At 39.6% G+C, this 10,761-nt stretch overlaps 1 long non-coding RNA gene across 1 annotated transcript; it reads left to right on the plus strand.

Moving 5' to 3' along the window:
• On the plus strand, positions 1,167-1,936 carry LOC109230588. Its single transcript, XR_002068681.1, has 2 exons — positions 1,167-1,442; positions 1,569-1,936. It is a non-coding gene; the product is annotated as an uncharacterized LOC109230588 (long non-coding RNA).

The following is a 10,761-nucleotide window of genomic DNA, read 5'->3' on the forward strand; positions in this document are numbered from 1 at the left end:
GTCAGGGCCCTACTGAGGTTAAATAAGATATAAGGTTTAACAATGTGAAATAGCAGTGTAATTAAATAACACAAGATATGAAGGACAGCAACAACTATTACAAGGCAAGTAAAATACAGTAAAAGAACACAACTCAACTCCAAGATAACAACCGGGGATCTCCCAGGATACCTTCTAGTAGTCCCCAAATATAAATATCATCTCTAGTGGATCTCCCGGGTGCAGTCCCGTAGTCCGACTCATAAATGTGCAGGGGGATATCCCGGAATGCAATTCCGTCGTCTTAAAGAAAATATACAGGGGAGCTCCCGGGATACCGTCCCGTAGTCCCAAAGTAAAAGTGCAGGTGGATCTCCCGAAATACCGTTCCGTAGTCCCAAAGTAAATACACAGCAACAACAAAATTCAATCCAATCAATTTCATATCAAAGTGAAGCACGTGATCCTAACCTAGCATGATTCACGTAGTACAATTAAGACAATTAAGACAGATAAAGCAATTTAGTCAAGTAGACATGCTTCTCTAAGCTACACCAGGTTTAATATCCAAACAGTATAAGCAAAGAAATGAGAACACAACTCAAGGATATTTTAAAGAAAAACCGGATTTCCAACAATTAGCACAAGTGCGCGCTCGTCACCTCACGCACGAGGGATTTCAATTAACACAATATCAATCCTAAGGGGAAAAGTCCCCCACACAAGGTTAGACAAGCCACTTACCTCGAACTGGCTCCAAAATCAACTCAAAACCACACGTTTGCCACGAGTATCTGACTCCAAATGGCCCAAATCTATTAAATTCCATTTCATAATGTAAATAATACTTCAAGAAACTGATTCTACAATTAAATTCTAAGCTAATACGCGAAATTATGAAAAATGACCATAACGCCCCTCGGGTCTCACGTCGTCGGAACGTCGGGTAGTAAATTTATTACTTTACACTAATCCTCACACTCACACGACGTCTTATTATAATAAAATCTCTACAACTACGGATCGACCAACCAAACCCTNTATTTACTCCAAGGACAATGTAGGAAAAAAATAATTAATTCATTCTTTAAATCTGGAAAAATCACTTATTTTGGACCACAAGAAAAAGGCCAAAAAATCACTTATTTTGGACCGGAGGGAGTATATGAGATGGAGGGAGTAGTAACTAATAGAGTTATTATCAATGTCTTAAGCAAATTATAATTTATTACGGTTTACATTAAATTACATGTGTGCGTGTGCGGTGTGCCTAACACTCTTTAATGTCGATGTACACATTCAATGGCAGTAACTTGTGGTTTAATATGTTTTTAGATACTAGAGTTGGCAAATTTATTATCATGGCGTCGTTTGGACAAAACCTACAAAAATCTGAAAAGGAAGATAGATATGGCTATACGTCTAGCTGAACTCTACAAACCTTACTTGCTTTTCCAGGGCAGGTATGTTAATCGTTTATATTTTGTATCTCTTCCCAGTTATGTTCTAGTGGCTTAAGCACCATTTAATCAACTCGCGGCGCCACTAATTAAAAGCAACATAATTATTTCTAAACCTATATTTTTCAGCTTTGATGACGTTAATACCGAGAGGTTGAGAATGGCAATTAAACAATGCAACATGGATGATGTGCTCAACTTTGATCCAAGATGCATTAAATGGGAAGATTACTTTATGAATACTCATATCCCCGGGGTTGTAAAGCGCATTTTCTAGGACTAATATACTAAATTCATGGGTGTTGTATGTGCAATAAATACTTTTTAAAATAGGAGTGTTTTTTCATTATTTTCATTCATGTAAAAGTTTGGCATGAATACAATTATATAGATCGTTGTGTCTATGTATGTGATCGCTGAACAGTTATCTCTAACATTGTAATTTGTATATCACTTGATGGGAATGCTAAGCCAATTCGCTCGTGCGTATTTCTATATATGCCTTACAAACAAAATCAAGAATATCAACCACATTATTTTGTAATTTAGAGTGCGGATGTGCAATATAAGCTATGAGTTCAATCACACAAACTCTTACCTAATTTGAGTTGGTTCATGGGGTTGAGTTCTGTTCTAAATTGGTATAAGTTCTCAATTAGTATTTTAACTATTTTTTTAACATTAAAGTTTCCGCGTTATTAGATCTCACTAAAAAAATACATAATCCAATGAAGATGACCAATAAAGCTAATTAGGTAAAGTAAAATGACTTTTAAAATACATAAAAAATGACTTTAATGACCAATTATCCTAAGTTGAATGACCACCTAAGCTATCATCTCCTTAACAAATATTCTCGTGTCTGTTAATAATTACTTAACTATGATAAATTCATATAATTTACTGAAGAAATCGGATGGTGATAAATATCTATATATAAATGTAAAGCTGGGAAAACTATCAGTGACGTGGCATCATTCCTAGACCAGAAATGTGATTTATCTTTTTTGCTGTTTTTTTGCCTGTTTCCTCCTATTTTGTTGCAAAAAACTTCTTTATTCAACTTAAATATCCAAGAAGGAATGTAACGGTTGCAATTGTTAATGTATAGGAATGCAACGGTTGCAACTCTTAATTAATGAAAATAATGATAATAATAATATTAGAAACAAATACTAGCTTATAGTTACAAGTAGCAATTAAAGTATCAACAATTGCAATACTACACTCTTCCTCTCTAAACCCCATCTTTCACTTCATTTTATTTTATTTTTTTGTGGTAAAGCTCAGCACAAATAACATACTTACACTCAGCAAAGAAGAATTCATTTCATCTTGGAATTGATCTTCAAGAGAAGTCAATGTATAATATGGGAGTTAAACTGAGGAGGACGATGAAGATTCATATAGTGCTCTTTGTGTAAATCAAAATTTCACAGGTATTAGAATTGTAACCTTTTTTTTGTTTTGTTTTTCTTTCCTTTTCTTTCACTATTTAACAAATCTCACATTTTGTTGTTTAGTGTTTTGTTCTTGTGATGCGAAATTCCTTGCACTTAATTAATTGGGTTATAATTTCCATTTGTTCAGTCCTTGGGGTTGAAATTTTATTCTGATTTTGACTTCAGCAAATTACTTGACATGACGGGGTACCCGACTGGCAAATATGTTGATGTTTTCAACTTTTATCTACGGGGATCGAAGCACTTTCTCTGCTAATATATATATATATATATATATATATAAAAAGTTGGGAATTAGAAAAGTGATGTGGCACCTCTTATATGCAAGGAAACCTATTTATCTTTTTTGTCTCAATTTTTGCTCTTTTATCCTTATTTTCCATCTAAAAATATGCAGAAATTAAAGGTTACCAAAATTTTCAGTTATTAATTTTATTTATTTATTACTCCATTACTCTCCTGAAATCTCTCTATTTTCCTTGTATTGCTTCCGTTTTCTTCTTCCTTAATTGAATTAATACAACAGTTATGAGTATTAATGTGTGGGCCTATTTCTTCTAATTATTGCTTACAAAGCAAACCGTAATCTTTTCCTTTGAACAAGCATTGGTTCATCTTCTCTTTTTCTTGTAATATTCCCATTGAAATTTGATTCTCATCTCTCCATTTGGACCAGATCTGAGTTCCATTATCTCGTTCACCACACACAAAATTCTTTTTGACTTTGATTAATAAAAGAAATGAAGTAGAAGGTGAGTGAGGGGCATTGAAGAAAAACTGTCTTGCTACCGTATGATGGTGAGTATAACAGTTTCTTCACTTTGAACTTTGAAGAGTTTGAGAGACTATTTTGATTTATCATAAATAAGGAGAACGGCAGAAGCCTTTATAAAGATCTATGTGTGCACAGTGCATTCGATATATGTCCTGCTATGTATAATGCGCATACCAATGAGGAGTTTCTATATTTGGAGAGTGTTAAAGATGAATGTCGTTCAAACTTGGTGAATTTTTTTTACCCTTTTGCCAACCAACACTTTTTATATGGCTTCTTCTTTTGTTATCTCTATTATAACTTTGTTTCCTTATCTAAAATGAGTTTTTATGTAACATATTGAATTTTGAGCAGGTACCAACCGAACTCCCCTGAAGCCAATATTGTTAATTTGTTCTACTGGATATGAAAGTTCTTAAGGACTCACTTAACTATGTTATGCATTCTCTTTTTTCTACTTCTTTTTTCTTTTCTAATAATCTTATTTGGAATTAATAGGTGCAGCTCCCATAATCTTTTTTTTTCCGAGTGGAATCATTTACGATAATGAACTTATAACCGACAATCTGTTTTCTACCATCTTAATTTTCACACAAACAAAGAGCAGTAAAGAAGTAAAGAGAGAGAAACAAATAACCCGAAAGAAGAAAAAAAAACAATTTACTCCACTTAAACACTGCTTTGGGAGTTATACTTTTTATTATTAAATTTTTTACGAATTTCTATACATAAAAATAATTTATGTTGCAAATTTTCTCATATAACACATTTACTTAATATGTTAGTTTGAATTTTAGAAAGTAAAAAATGTTATACATTTAGCACAAAGAGTTTATTTATTTTGATATTTTATTTTAAATTTTTGTTGTCTTCTCTCACCTATTTTGATATGAGTGTTTAATTTTATTTTTGTATACAGAATGCATGATGTTTTTCTCAACCATATTTGTTTGCATTATTTCTGCTTCCCATATTCAGAATACCTTGAAATATTGTAGTTCAATTAGTAAGTATGTGAAAAATTAGCTCTCTGAATGTTTTATTTATGTGGACAATGAATTAATATCACTTGTGGATATTATACGACTTTAAATTGGACAATATATGCATGCTTATACTGGCATGCTGCATTGACATTTTATTTTGCCGATTTATATGTTTTTCTTCAACTCACATGTCAAACACTGTTCTAATGCTACAATCATCATATGAGTTAATACTAAACGCAAAAGAAGACAAAAAGACAACTAAAAAAATTAAAGAAAAGAAGGTATTGTAATTTTTTGTGAATTAAGTAGTGCATGTAGTGTTAAAGAAATAGATTGAACCAATATGATCTTACTTTATTTGGAGATTTAAATTCTAAAATAGCACTATTTATTTATTTATTTATTTAGTTTTAACGCATAAGAATAGTGCAGTAAATATATAACACAGTTTGTGCAGAGAGAATGAGTTGCCTTTGAATATCTCACTTCCAACAAAATTATGAAATACCACCAAAGATTGTGGCGAAGCTCGGGTATATAGTTGCCTTTGAAGAATCGGATAGTTGAGTCATGAGATTTTGACCTCGAACTTTGGGCATGAGTTGCCTCCGAAAAGGAGTAGTTTTAATCATAAAGTGGAACTCTTTTAGCGTGAATCCGAATTAGTCAAGCCTCAAAAAAAATATCATACATTATATGACAACGCAAAAACAATAAAAAGAATAAAATTTGAGTACGTGTTTTGCCATAAAAGAAATCAAAATAAAGCAGTATCGAAATACCCAAAGAAACAAAGAATAGTGAAATCAATTAACATTACAAAAAGGATTCGACCTTGCTTGCTGGAGGAGAAAGCTGCTGAAAAAAAATTAATATTGATCATGGAATTTGTGGAGGATTTGATAGTATTTTTGATGTATTTTGGGAGATTATCATGTGTGATTATTATTTTTGTTAAAATTTTTTGGATGTTAAGTATTACATATCTCGACCGTTTGTGTGAAGAGGTAAATGTTTGTTGTTAAAAATTATAGGAAGTTTAAGTTATAAAAGAAAGTTGAAGGAGAAAATAATTTTCAACTCAAGTTTTTTATATTACTCCTCAATATTAGACANCGGAGTCCAAATGAGCCCTCAAATCCTCAATTAAAGGTCTAACAACTTTTCCCCCAATTTCCACCAAAATTCCAAAATCAAATGATGAAATTAACCTAAGGTTGATGGAATATAACTAGAAAGGGTTAAAGAAACGTTACCCAATGATCTCCTCTTCAAATCCCTCTCAGAATTGCCCTCTCCCGAGCTCCAATTTGATTTTTCTAACTTTTGAAACTAAACCCTCGAATTTCATATTTCTGCCCAGAGATTTCCGCTTCTGCGGTCAAGGGACCGCATCTGCAGTCCCGCTTCTGTGGACCATTTGTCGCATCTGCGACTTTCATTAAGAAGGCCAGGAGCCGCATCTGCGGTTCTTCTTCCACAGATGCGAAACCGCTTCTGCAGTGAAACTTCCGCATCTGCGGAACCTGAAGGACACCCAAAAATCCGCATCTGCGGTACCACTAGCCGCATCTGCGGCCCCCAAACCGGAGATGCGAAAATATTAGAAGCAGCAAAGTCTGCAATCTCTCAGCTTCAAAAAATCTTCCCGTCAACCATCCGAAATCATCCCGAGGCCCCCGGGACCTCAACCAAAAGCACCAATAACACCTAATACCTCATCAAAACTTGTACCAATCCTTAAACCACCTAAAACAACATCGAAAACTCGCATTAATCAAGGATTTAAGCCTAAGAACTCCAAATTCCCTAAAATACGCTTTCGATCAAAAACCTAACCAAAATACGTCCGAATGACCTGAAATTTTGCCACACATCCCAAATGACATGACGGAGCTACTGCAACTTCATTCCGACCCTCGGATCAAAATCTCACTATCGGACCGGAAACTTCAAAAATTCAAACTTCGGCATTTCAAGCCTAAATTAGCTACGGACCTCCAAAACACATTCCGAACACGCTCCCAACCCCGAAATCATCTAACGAAGCTAACGGAATCATAGGAATTCCATTCCGAGGCTGTCTTCACACTGTTCTGACTATGGTCAGTTTTCCAACACTTAAGCTCTCATTTAGGGAGTAAGTGTCCCAAAACTCTCCGAAACTCAAAACCGAACATCCCGGCAAATCAAAATAGTAGAAATAAGCTTGGGGGAAACAGTTAATAGGGGATTGGGGCGTAAATTCCAAAAACGACCGGCCGGGTCGTTACATCCTCCCACACTTAAACATTCGTTCGTCCTCGAACGAGCACAAAGACATACCTGAAGTAGTAAAAAGATGAGGGTACTGGCTGCGCATATCCTGCTCGGTCTCCCAGGTCGCCTCCTCGACCGGCTGACCCCGCCACTGAACCTTCACGGACGCAATGTTCTTTGACCTCAACTTTCTGACCTGCCTATCCAATATTGCCACTGGCTCCTCAACATAAGATAGATCCTTCTCCAACTGGACTGAGCTGAAATCCAACACGTGCGACGGATCACCGTGATACCTCCGGAGCATCAAAAAATGAAATACCAGATGAACCCCTTCCAGGCTGGGAGGTAAGGCAAACTCATAGGCAACCTCCCCAACTCGCCTCAATATCTCAAAAGGGCTTATAAACCTCAAACTCAACTTCCCCTTCTTCCCAAATCTCATAACGCCCTTCATAGGCGAAACCCGAAGCAGAACCCGCTCTCCGACCATGTAGGAAACATCACGAACCTTCCAGTCCGCGTAACTCTTCTGTCTGGACTAGGCTGTATGGAGTCTATCCTGAATCACCTTGACTCTCTCCAAAGCATCCTGAACCAAATCTGTGCCCAGTAATCTGGCCTCACCCGACTCGGACCAACCCACCGGAGATCTGCATCGCCTACCATATAAGGCCTCGTACGGTGCCATCTGAATGCTGGACTAATAGTTGTTGTTGTAGGCAAACTCCGCTAATGGCAAGAACTGATCCCAAGAACCTCCAAACTCAATCACACACGCACGGAGCATATCCTCAAGGATCTGAATAGTGCGCTCGGACTGCCCGTCCGTCTGAGGGTGAAATGCTGTGCTCAACTCCACCCGAGTACCCAACTCCTGCTGTACGGCTCTCCAGAACCGCAATGTGAACTGAGTACCTCTGTCTGAAATAATGGAGACTGGAATACCATGCAGACGGACAATCTCCCGGATATAAATCTCCGCCAACCGCTCCGAGGAATAGGTAGTACACACAGGGATAAAATGCGCGGACTTGGTCAGCCGATCCACAATAACCCAAATGGCATCGAACTTCTTCAAAGTCCGTGGGAGTCCAGATACGAAGTCCATGGTGATCCGCTCCCACTTCCACTCCGGAACCTCTATCTGCTGAAGCAATCCACCCGGTCTCTGGTGCTCATACTTTACTTGCTGACAATTAAGGCACCAAGCTACAATCCAACTATATCCTTATTCATCCGCCTCCACCAGTAGTGCTGCCTCAAATTCTGATACATCTTCGCGGCACCCGGATGAATAGAATACCGCAAACTGTGGGCCTCCTCTAAAATCAACTCTCGAAGCCCATCGACATTGGGTACACAAACTCGACCCTGGATCCTCAATACTCCGTCATCACCAATGGCCACATCTCAGCATCGCCATGCAACACCTTGTCCTTGAGGACAAGAAAATGAGGGTCATCATACTGCCGCTCCCTGATATGGTCAAACAAGGAAGACCGAGAGACCACACAAGCTAGAACCCGGCTGGGCTCCGAAAGATCCAACCTCACATACTGGCTGGCTAGGGCCTGAACATCCATCGCCATAGGCCTCTCTGGTGCTGGTAAATAAGCCAAACTCCCCAAACTCTCTGCCCGGCGGCCAAAGCATCGGCCACCACATTGGCCTTGCCCGGGTGATACAAGATAGTGATGTCATAATCCTTTAGCAACTCCAGCCATCTCCTCTGACGCAAATTAAGGTCCTTCTGCTTGAACAGATGATGCAAACTCCGGTGATCAGTATATATCTCACAAGGCACCTCGTACAAGTAATGACGCCAAATCTTCAAGGCATGAACAATGGCAGCTAACTCAAGATCATGGACAGGATAATATTTCTCGTGTATCTTCAACTGTCTGGACGCGTAGCAATCACCCTACCGTCCTGCATCAATACCGCTCCAAGGCCAACTCTCGAGGCATCACAATAGACAGTATAAGACCCCGAACCGGTAGGCAATATCAAAACTGGGGCTGTAGTCAGGGCTGTCTTGAGCTTCTGAAAGCTCGCCTCACACTCCTCTGTCCACTGAAATGGAGCACCCTTCTGGGTCAATCTAGTCATAGGGGCTGCAATCGATGAAAACCCCTCCACAAAACGACGGTAGTAGCCCGCCAAGCCAAGGAAACTGCGAATCTCTGTAGCTGAGGATGGTCTGGGCCAACTCTGCATGGCCTCTACTTTCTTCGGATCCACCTGAATACCCCCTCTCGAGACCACATGACCTAATAACGCCACGGAATCCAGCCAAAACTCAAATTTTGAGAACATGGCATATAGCTTCTTCTCTCTCAAGGCCTGGAGCACTGCCCTCAGGTGCTGCTCATGATCTTCCGACTCCGAGAATATACCAAAATATCATCAATAAAGACAATGACAAAAGAGTCAAGATATGGCCGGAATACACTGTGCATCAGATGCATGAAGGCTGCTGGGGCATTAGTCAGCCCAAAAGACATAACAAGGAACTCGTAATGACCATACCGAGTCCTGAAGGCAGTCTTCGGGATATCTGGCTCCCGAATCTTCAACTGATGGTAACCTGAGCGCAAATCAATCTTAGAAAACACCCGTGCGCCCTGAAGCTGGTCAAACAGATCATCAATACGAGGCAAAGGATAACGGTTCTTCACTGTAACCTTGTTCAACTGGCGGTAATCAATACACATGCGCATAGAACCATCCTTCTTCTTCACAAATAACACAGGAGCACCCCAAGGCGATACACTGGGCCGAATGAAACCCTTATCAGGTAATTCCTGCAATTGCTCCTTCAACTCCTTCAACTCAGGAGGAGCCATACGGTACGGAGGGATAGAAATGGGCTGAGTGCCCGGCAACAGATCAATGCCAAAATCAATGTCCCTATCGGGTGGCATGCCCGAAAGTTCAGCTGGAAACACATCGGGAAAATCCCGTACTACTGGGACTGAATCAACAGAAGGAGTATCCATACTGGCATCTCTCACATAAGCTAAGTACGCATCACAACCTTTCTCAATCATACGCTGAGCCTTAAGGAAAGAAATAACTCTACTGGGAGTGTGACCTAAGGCACCCCTCCACTTAATACGCGATACACCTGGCATGGCCAGCGTCACGGTTTTGGCGTGACAATCAAGAATAGCATAATGGGGAGACAACTAGTCCATGCCCAAAATAATATCAAAATCAACCATGCTGAGTAATAATAAGTCAGCCCTGGTCTCAAAACCACCAAGAGTAACCAAACATGACCGGTAAACGCGGTCCACAACAAGAGAATCCCCCACAGGAGTAGAAACATAAACTGGGGAACTCAAAGAATCCCGAGGTACACCCAAATGCGGAGCAAAATAAGAAGACACATAAGAGTAAGTGGAGCCTGGATCGAATAGAACCGATGCATCTCTGTGACAGACCAAGATAGTACCCTGACGCAAACGCTCGAACTCCACGCGCCAGGTTTTCCTAAGACTCTGGGGGACATACTCCCTCGTGAACGTATCTGAAAACTAAGTCCAAGTCAGGGAAGCTGCCTCATCCGGACTGTCTAACTCATAAGCATGCCACCATTGATAGGCGGCTCCTCGAAGCTGGATAGTAGTGAAGGAAACCCTGCTCGATCCTGATATGCCCATAGTGCGGAGAATACGGTAGCACTCCTCCAAAAATCCCAAGGCATCCTCTGATGCTAACCCACTGAATACCGGAGGATAATATTTCTTGAACCTCTCAAGTCTCCGCTGCTCATCCTCTGAAGTCGCTGCCCTATCCTCGGGCTGAACTGGTACTGCATACGGCGCAGG

Source organism: Nicotiana attenuata, chromosome 7 (assembly GCF_001879085.1).
Source record: "Nicotiana attenuata strain UT chromosome 7, NIATTr2, whole genome shotgun sequence".
Lineage (NCBI taxonomy): Eukaryota > Viridiplantae > Streptophyta > Magnoliopsida > Solanales > Solanaceae > Nicotiana > Nicotiana attenuata.